Here is a 10,475-nt window from a genome sequence, read left to right on the forward strand (position 1 = left end):
TCAGTACTTGTGGCGCGTGGGCTTAGGTGCTCGGCAGCCTGTGGGATCTTAGCTCCCCAACTAGGGATCGAACCTGTGTCCTCTGCAGTGGGAGGCAGATTCTCAACCACCAGGGAAGTCCCAGCACCACCATGCTTATTCTCTCTCGACTCCAGCACCTCCGTACAATGTGCAACCACTGGACTGAATCCCCGTCGTGGGTGTCTGCAGAGGGCGGTTGGTACCCAAGTGGTCCCAGGCCCTTTCTAGGAAGAAGGGACTATGAGAAGCAGAGGCCAAGACAGGATTCAATGTGCCTGATTGTTTTGAGGGAAGACTCCTGTGAAAGAGAAAATGGGGCCATAGATCATGGTGCCTGTCTGACCCGGAGTGAGGGAGAGAGGGAAGTTTGGAGGGACTGTTGTGGGGACTCCTCCAGAGAGCTGCCCCTGAGAGGAGCCCTGGGTGTCCGCGAGCCCACCTTTGTGCCCCTCCCACGCGTGGTTGTTGGCTGGGAACTGGGCTTTGCACAGAAGGTCGGGGAAGGGTCTCGCCGCTCTTCTGCTGCTGCCCTCAGCCATTGTTCCATGAGTTGCAGTTACAGCAGGGAACTTTCTTTTCACAATCTTCACAGGTTCTTTCTATGGAAAGTTATCCTGGCTTGGGCTGTGTGCCTTGAGGGGAATGACCCGGTGACCTTGCCCTTGGCTGATTGTGACAGATGGAGTCCCTGAGCCAAAGGCAGTCAGCCAGGGGCAAGTTTATGGGAAACCCTGCCTCATCTGGGTGTTCCTTGTTGGTTGGGGGCCGCCTGGTTCAGCCAGAATCTCCCTGGGGCTGGAGGAAGGTGAAATGGGGACACAGAGATGGATTCCTCCAGAAAAGGACCAGAACCTCCTCCCTGAGTTCTTCCCCTTCGTGGAGACCCTGGGAACCCATCACAACTGGCTGCAGAGAGGTTTCCGGTGCCTCCTGACTCCTGAGTGTCCAAGAAAACTAGCACCTGCCAGGGCCATGCTAAACTGCAGGTAAAAGCATTTATTGAGAGCTTATTATGTGTCAAGAACTTTATTTTTAAAAATTTTTCTTTATTTTTGACTGTGCTGGGTCTTCGTTGCTGCGTAGGCTTTTCTGTAGTTGGGGTGAGCAGGGGCTACTCTCTAGTTGGGGTGTGCAGGCTTCTCATAGCAGTGGCTTCTCTTGTTGTGGAGCACAGGCTCTAGGGCATGCGGGCGTCAGTAGCTGCAGCTCCCGGGCTCTAGAGCACAGGCTCAATAGTCAGGGTGCCCAGGCTTGGCTGCTCTGTGGCATATGGGATTGTCCCACATCAGGGATTTAACCCATGTCACCCGCATTGGCAGGTGGATTCTTTAACACTGAGCCACCAGGGAAGCCCCTCAGTAATTTTATATTCAGTATTTCCTTTATCTAATTTATCCTCATAACCCTAGGGCTCACAACAACTAGCATCTCACTAGCCTGCTCATCAGAAATGATCCCTGTTGTCAGTTTGATGAGTCGTTTTCCAGGACTTTCTGTGCATTTATGTGTCCCACAGATAATATATAATATAGTGTTTTTCTTTCTATATAAATGATGTCATACTCTACATGAATATGACACATTATTCTGCATATTCTGCAATGTCTTTTTTTTTTCAGTTCAGTCAGAGTCAGGAGATTTGTCCACGTTACTAGGCAGAAAGAACCTTCTCTTTTTTGATTGCTGTGTAGTATTTCACCGTGTGAATGTGACAACTTACTTCATCATTCCCTGATTAACTGGTATTTTATCTTTTTTTTTTTTTGCCACCCCCCACCCCTCCCTGGTATTTTATCTTTAACCTTTGTTATCACAAACGATGCTGCTGTGAACATCTGTGGATGTGTCTCTGTGTGCACACGTACGTGCAAGGGCTTCTCTAGGGTAGGTACTGAGTAGTGGAGATCCTAAGACTTAGCATGTGTGTGTGCTCAGTCGTGTCTGACTCTTTGTGACCCTATGGATTGTAGTTCACCAGGCTCCTCTGTCCATGGGCTTTTCCAAGTAAGAATACTGGAGTGGGTTGCCATTTTTGACTCCAGGGGATCTTCCTGACCCAGGGATTGAACTTGCTTCTCTTGTGTCTCCTATATTTGCAGGTGGATTCTTTACCCCTAGCACCACCTGGGAAACCCCTAGCATGGGCATCTTAAACATTTTAATGGTATCACCATTAAACTGTGGACTTGAAAAAGGGGTGGACTAGAAGGGTTACATGGGTGTGAAGTGGTTAAAATTCCAGAGGCTGGACTTGAAGAATTACATCAGGAAACCATCTTTTATCACCAATTTCAGCCATGTTCTGGAGGATTGTATAGCTTTGGGGTCATTCTCAGCTATCAGAACAGTCTCATTTTCAAGTATGAAAATGTCCAGTCCAGCATGATTCAAAATTTCAACATCACTGCCAATTTAAAGTGACCTGGGAACTTCCCTGGTGGTCCAGTGGTTGAGAATTCACCTGCTAATGCAGGGGACATGGGTTTGATCCCTGGTCTGGGAAGATCCCACAAGCCTTGGGCAACTAAGCCTGTGTGCCAGAACTACTGAGCTTCTCGCTCTAGAACCTGCATGCTACAACTCGAGAAAGCCTGCACACAGCAATGAAGACCCAGTACAGCCAAAAATAAGTAAATAAATAAAAATAAAAAAACAACTGGGGGCATAATTCTTGAGGCACTAGCCTATAGTGTTCCCCCTTTGCCTGGCAAAGTACTAAAGCCACTCTTTCTTTCTCCTCCATGAAAAAAATGAAAAATAAAAAAACCCAGTGAAACAATGTATTACTTTTGTAAAAAAATAAAGTGATCTGAAGTGGAAAAGGGGGTGAGGATCTGGTTTTTCACTCTCCTTTCATTCCTCCTCTTTCCCCCAATCCCTCCCCACCCCTGCTCTGCTGGCTCCTTCGGGTTAGGTCACTTAGAGGAGAAGAAAGTGACATAGGACTGCTGGTGACTCTAGTGTGGGAACCCTGTCGTGACTGGAATCCAGATACTATTGCTTTCACGGGAGGCATTGTTGGCTTCTTTAGAGGTGATGTAGGCAGGCCTTCTTGTCCCAACAGCTCACGTCAGCGTCCTGGAGTTACACTCCTGCCGTGATTATATTATTGCTGGGTCCCTCTGCCAAGGCAGGTAAGTAGTTGTCCTGGGCACGGGCCTGTCAAAACTTGAGCCCAGCATTCACTTGGCCTAGGGCTTCTCACATAAAGATAAGGGTGTGATCCTATCTCTCTCCTTGCCTGGCCGTCTTGGGCTGCTCCAGTATACTCTGTCCCTCCTTTGGGACACTCCAGGTGAGAAGCCAGCATCAGCTTTCATGTTCACGTAGGTCTCCAAGCCCAGGTTCTCCTAAGAACTTCTTGCCAGCCTTCATCCTTCTAGTTCCTGCAGTCCCGGGCAGGAGAGGTACCTCTCTGTGAAGGGTTCTTTTGATGCAACACCTCCACTCCTTCAGGTGTGAGGAGCCCTCTTTGGAAGACAAGTGGGAAAAACCCCACAGCTCTCTAGTCCATTCAGGTGGGAGACGAGGGTGGAATTAGCAGGGCCGGACCTGATCTCTCACTAGGAAGTTCCAAAGAGTGTCTCTGCAGCTCTCTTTAAAATACGGGGCAGAATACTGATCGAGATCATGTACTGTCTTGAGTGTTGGGACTTTAAACAAAAATTGTCTCCATCAGTTTATGCTCCAAACAGCACCAATACGAGAATAGAGTTTCCCTAAATCTTCTCCTGCACTCAATATTATCAAACTCAAATTCTTTTTTCTTTAGCCAGTGTGGTAAGAAATAAATAAATGGCATCCTGGGACTTCCCTGGAGGTCCAGAGGTTAAGGCTCTGAGCTTTCAATACAGAGGATGCAGGTTTGATTCCTGGTTGGGGAGCTAAGATCCCACACACTCTGCAGCACTGCCAACCAGTAAAAACAACAAAACCCCCCAAATAAATAGTATCCCACTTATTTTATTTTTATTTTAACTTATGTATTTCTCATTGCATGTGTTTATTGACCTTGTTTAGAACCTCCTGATTTCAGTGCAACCACACCATAACTAGTTAGTGTTTTAGGACTGTAGAGTATTTTTGAATCTATTATCTTATCTGATCCTCTTGGAGGGTTAGGGGTGACTGAAACTATGTCTATATCTTATTGGGGAAAACTGAGCTTCTCAATCATTCCTGATGGCAGCTGATTGATAGGCCAGACTTGGAGCCTGTCTTTCTCTCCAGATCTTGGCCGTTTTTGACTTGGTACCCTATATAGTCCTCATTTAATCCTATATATATATTAAATTAAGTCCTATATATTTAATCCTATATAGTCCTTATTTAATCCTCATCTTATAAAACATCTGAAGAAGACTTTGGGCGCCTGTGACAGGTACTTTGAGATCCGTGGAAGGAAGGTGTATAGGTAATGTGTAGGTGTGAAGGTAATCATAGCCAACCTAAATTGTTGCTACTGGTTTTGGGGCTTTTTTCTGAGAATAGAGTCTGAGCAAAGAATTTAACAAGGCTGGGTGGAGCTGGGGGTTTCAGCAAAGAACTCGAGAGCCAGGAGACCCCCTGTTCGGTTGCCCAAGGCCTGGATGAATAGAGAGAAACAGTTCCCTCAGTGCAAATGTATGTTCCTTTCCTTCAAACCATCATGAAACACTGTGAATGAAAGAGATGAGATATAATGTCAGGGAGTTTTGAATGAAGTGGGACATACTCATGATCTAAGTGAGAGACAACAAGCAAAGCATCATATCAAACTCTAGATCCACCATGGCTGTAATTGTGAGAAAAAAATTTCTCTGAAAAGAAGACAAAAGCAGCGCTCACTTCTACTGTACATACACTAAAGTTGGGAGGATACAGAGAAGATTTTCATGGTCCCTGCCCAAGGATGATGAGCAAATTCATTGAGTTCCATATTTTGAAAGAAAATTTTAATTGGAGGAACACTGCTTTACAATGCTCTGTTGGTTTCTACCATCCAACAACGTGAATCAGCCATAAGTATACCTATGTCCCCTTCCTCTTGAGTCTCCCTCCCACCCCACCCAATCAGGTCATCACACCCTTTAGGTTGTTACAGAGCACCAGGTTGAGCTCCCTGTGTTATAGAGCAACTTCCCAATGCAGGAAGCATATTTAAATAATTTTAAAAAAACCACTTAAAATCTCCAAAAACAAACAGACAAAAGTAACATCAAAACATGTCACCGACAGGATTCCTGGTGATTTAACTTTTCTTCTTTATATTTCTCTGCCATCTTCCCATTTTTGTTAGTGAGCAGGTGTCATCTAGGTCTCTGCAAGGTGGAAGGAAGAGGAGTCAGAGCTGGCTCAGGGGACCACATCCAAGTGCTCTGATAGGTGCAGAGCTCTGTTAGTGCTCTGTTAGGTTAGGTTTTCTTTTCCAAACCAGTGGGGATACTGACGCTCAGAGAAGGTAACACAAGTAGGAAGGGGCAAAGCAGAGTCTGTCTGACTCACAGCTACTTTACACCTCAAGGCCATGAAGCAAATTTCGTCTCTGGAAAGGATGTCCTCCAACGATAACTTGATGGTTTAAATGAGACAGCTTTGGCATTCACCCGTGACTCCCACATGGGAACATTATTCTCTTTTCAGTTCAGTTCAGTTGTTCAGTCATGTCTGACTCCTTGCAAACCCATGGACTGCAGCACAGCAGGCTTCCCTGTCCATCGCTAACACCTGAAGCTTGCTCAAACTCATGTGCATCAAGTCAGTGATGCCTTCCAACCATCTCATTCTCTGTCATCCCCTTCTCCTCCTGCCTTCATCTTTCCCAGCATCAGGGTCTTTTCCAACGAGTCACTTCTTCACATCAGGTGGCCAAAGTATTGGAGTTTCAGCTTCAGCACATCAGTCCTTCCAATGAATATTCAGGACTGATCTCCTTTAGGATGGACTGGTTGTATCTCCTTGCAGTCCAAGGGACTCTTAAGAGTCTCCTCCAACACCATAGTTCAAAAGCATCAATTCTTTGATGCTCAGTTTTCTTTATAGTCCAACTCTCACATCCATACATGACTTCTGGAAAAATCATAGCTTTGATTAGAAGGACCATTGTTGGTAAAGTAATGTCTGTGCTTTTTAACATGCTGTCTAGGTTAGTCATAGCTTTTCTTCCAAGGAGCAAGCATCTTTTAATTTCATGGCTGCAGTGCTTTTGGAGCCCAAAAAATAAAGTCTGTCACTGTTTCCATTGTTTCCCCATCTATTTGCCATGAAGTGATGGGACCAGAAGCCATGATCTTAGTTTTCTGAATATTGAGTTTTAAGCCAGCTTGTTCATTCTCCTCTTTCACTTTCATCAAGAAGCTCTTTAGTTCTTCTTTGATTACTGCCATATGGGTGGTGTCATCTGTATATCTGAGATTATTGATATTTTTCCTGGCAATCTTGATTCCAGCTTGTGCGTCATCCAGCCTGGCATTTTGGATGATGTACTCTGCATAGAAGTTAAGTAAGGAGGGTAACAATATACAGCCTTGATGTACTCCTTTCCTGATTTGAAACCAGTCTGTTGCTCCATGTCCAGTTCTAACTGTTGCTTCTTGACCTGCATACAGATTTCTCAAGAGGCAGGTCAGGTGGTCTGGTATTCCCATCTCTTTCAGAATTTTCCACAGTTTGCTGTGATCCATGCAGTCAAAGGCTTTGGCATAGCCAATAAAGCAGAAGTAGATGTTTTTCTGGAACTCTCTTGCTTTTTTGATGATCCAATGGATGCTGGCAATTTGATCTTTGGTTCCTCTGCCTTTTCTAAATCCAGCTTGAACATCTGGAAGTTCATGGTTCATGTACTGTTGAAAGCTGGCTGGGAGAATTTTGAGCATTGCTTTGCTAGCGTGTGAGATGAGTGCAATTGTGCAGTAGTTTGAGCATTCTTTGGCATTGCCTTTCTTGGGGATTGAAATGAAAACTGACCTGTTCCTGTCCTGTGGCCACTGCTGAGTTTTCCAAATTTGCTGGCATATTGAGTGCAGCACTTTCACAGCATCATCTTTTAGGATTTGAAATGGGTCAACTGGAATTCCATCACCTCCACTAGCTTTGTTCATAGTGATGCTTCCTAAGGCTCACGTGACTTCTCATTCCAGGGTGTCTGGCTCTGGGTGAGTGATCACACCATTGTGGTTATCTGGGTCATGAAGATCTTTTTAGGATAGTTGTTGTGGGTATTCTTGCCACCTCTTCTTAATATCTTCTGCTTCTGTTAGGTCCATACCATTTCTGTCCTTTATTGTGCCCGTCTTTGCATGAAATGTTCCCTTGTTATCTCTAATTTTCTTGAAGAGATCTCTAGCCTTTCCCATTCTATTGTTTTCCTATATTTCTTTGCACTGATCACTGAGGAAGGCTTTCTTATCGCTCCTTGCTATTCTTTGGAGCTCTGCACTCAAATGGGTATATCTTTCCTTTTCTCCTTTGCCTTTAGCTTCTCTTCTTTTCTCAGTGATATGTAAGGCCTCCTCAGACAGTCATTTTGCTCTTTTTCATTTCTTTTTCTTGGGGATGGTCTTGATCCCTGTCTCCTGTATAATGTCATGAACCTCCATCCACAGTTCTTCAGGCACTCTGTCTATCAGATCTAATCCCTTGAATCTATTTGTCACTTCCACTGTATAATTGGAAGGGATTTGATTTAGGTCATACCTGAATGGTCTAGTGATTTCCTTACTTTCTTCAATTTAAGTCTGAATTTGGCAATAGGGAGTTCATGATCTGAGCCACAGTTGGCTCTTGGTCTTGTTTTTGCTGACTGTAAAGAGCTTCTCCATCTTTGGCTGCAAAGAATATAATTAATCTGATTTCAGTATTGACCATCTGGTGATGTCCATGTGTAGAGTCTTCTCTTGTGTTGTTGGAAGAGGGTGTTTGCTATGACCAGTGCGTTCTCTTGGCAAAACTCTATTAGCCTTTGCCCTGCTTCATTCTGTACTCCAAGACCAAATTTGCCTGTTACTCCAGGTGTTTCTTGACTTCCTAATTTTGCATTCCAGTCCCCTATAATGAAGAGGACATCTTTCTTGGGTGTCAGTTCTAGAAGGTCTTGTAAGTCTTCATAGAACTGTTCAACTTCAGCTTATTCAGCATTACTGATCAGGGCATAGACTTGGATTACTGTGATATTGAATGGTTTGCCTTGGAAACGAACAGAGATCATTGTGTCATTTTTGAGATTGCACCTAAGAACTACATTTTGGATTCTTGTTGACCATGAGGGATTTCTTCTAAGGGATTCCTGCCCATAGTAGTATATATATTTGTCATCTGAGTTAAATTTGCCCATTCCAGTCCATCTTAGTTCACTGATTCCTAAAATCTTGATGTTTACTCTTGCCATCTCCTATTTGACCACTTCCCAATTTACCTTTATTCATGGACCTAACATTCCAGGTTCCTATGCAATATTGCCCTTTACAGCATAGGACTTTACTTCCATCGCCAGTCACATCCACAACTGGGTGTTGTTTTTGCTTTGGCTCTGTCTCTTTGTTCTTTCTGGAGTTATTTCTCCACTCTTCTCCAGTAGCATATTGGGCACCTACTGACATGGGGAGTTCATCTTTCAGTGTCATATCTTTTTGCTTTTTATACTGTTCATGTGGTTCTCAAGGCAAGAATACTGAAGTGGTTTGCCATTCCCTTCTCCAGTGGACCACATTTTGTCAGAAGTCTCCACCATGACCTCTCTGTCTTGGGTGGCCCTACATGGCATGGCTCATAGTTTCATTGAGTTAAACAAGGCTGTGGTCCATATGATCAGTTTGATTAGTTGGGGTACTGTTCTCTTTTCATTACCCCATAATTGGGGTATTGAATAGCCCACAATCTCTTTTCAATAGCCCATAATCCTGCTGATTCAGTCTAGGAGAAGGTCTGCATTTGGGACTCTTAGGTCCTTGGCACCTCTTGGACACCTACTTCTCTTTGTAACAGACAAAGAGTTCATCTCAGGCTCAGACCCTACAATAAGCAGTCTCCCAGTCATTTCATTTTGTTTTGTATTCATTATATTTACTTTTACCATTACCTTCTATTTATAAGCAAGTGATAATGGTTTTTACTGATGGTTTTGACATAATATTCGCTTTAAAAATACATGTATTGGCATTTTCCAATTTATGGAACAGGGATCTCAGCAGGGCTGGGGGGCATGGATCTATCACAAGGGATCCAACATCCAAATGTATACTGAGCATTGTTTGTAGACTAAATTAATCACCTGTACAAGGACACAAGGACTTTTTTTTCAAATGATGTGGCTTTTAAAATGCAGTTTCATTTTTAAAAAAGTACAGATATGGGTTACAGCATAGGGAATATAGCCAATATTTTATAATAACTACAAATGGAGTATAATCTTCAAAAATTGTACACCTGAAACTTACAAGATATTGTACATCAACTATATCTAAATAAAAGTTTGAAAAACACATGTATTAAACACACACACACATGCACAGTCCTGGGTTATCTCAGGAAAGACATACAAGAAATTTGTCCTGTGGCTCTGGGAGACTGGGGGCAGGACTGGGAGAGAAACTTCACTGTGTATGTTATCATACCTTTTGCTATATACCTATATAGAGGTATATTATCTATTAAAAATAATTTTTATTTTTAAAATAGAAACTCTCAAGGGAAAAGGGAAATTTAAGTGGAAAAGAGAGTCTATGAAAACATGTTAAGTAAATACTACAGGTGGCAATGTGACAGATGTGAATTCGGCCTGTGGCTTTTGGCAAAAATAGTGAGGATAGTATGTGAATGAGAGAAATCTGGGAAACAGTCCTTGAAAGATCTGAGGTATTTTGGCAAGTTCTCTTCCAAGTGGAGGAGACGCTGTGTGAGGAGGCCATGTCGGTGGTGATGACCAGGTGTCGGGGGCGGTTGTCTCCTCTTTGGGTCTCAAGTTTCCTCATTTGTAGTGGGAAGCGACTGTTCTAGACAATTCTCTGAGATCCCATGGTCTTAATTTCGGTTCCCCCCGGAAGCAGATCTAAGACAAAGATCCCAATGAAAGCAGTTTAATTAGGAGGTGCAGGACGCGCCCCCCTCCTCCGCTCCGCCTCCCACGGGGGCGTGGGGAAGTGAGGGAAGGAAGATCTGAAGCGAGGCGGCACCGTGGTGAGTGGAGCTTCCGCGCTGAGAAACACTTGCCTCTCCCCACCTGAGGGGGAAGATTCAACCCCTAGACATGAAGTGTGTGTGCGTGTGTGTGTGTCTGTGCACACGCTTGCGATTGTGTATTGCTCAACCAACATTTTATTATCGAAATATAATTGCTTTACAATGTTGTGTTAGCGTCTGCCAGGCAACGAAGTGAAAGGCAAGGTCACATTCTGAGGTTTCAGAGAAAGCCCTCAGGCAGGAAGAAACAGCGGGGTGGTGGGAAGTGGTGGGGAGTTCTGAAGCACAGAGGTGTGTGA

General features: G+C 44.0%; 1 non-coding gene across 1 annotated transcript; it reads left to right on the plus strand.

Annotated features, from left to right (window-relative positions):
• The first annotated feature begins 4,842 nt into the window (after positions 1 to 4,842).
• On the plus strand, positions 4,843 to 4,945 carry LOC122433641. Its single transcript, XR_006267137.1, has one exon. It is a non-coding gene; the product is annotated as a U6 spliceosomal RNA (small nuclear RNA).
• Positions 4,946 to 10,475: the final 5,530 nt, after the last annotated feature.

Source organism: Cervus canadensis, chromosome 32 (genome assembly GCF_019320065.1).
Source record: "Cervus canadensis isolate Bull #8, Minnesota chromosome 32, ASM1932006v1, whole genome shotgun sequence".
NCBI classification, from domain to species: domain Eukaryota; kingdom Metazoa; phylum Chordata; class Mammalia; order Artiodactyla; family Cervidae; genus Cervus; species Cervus canadensis.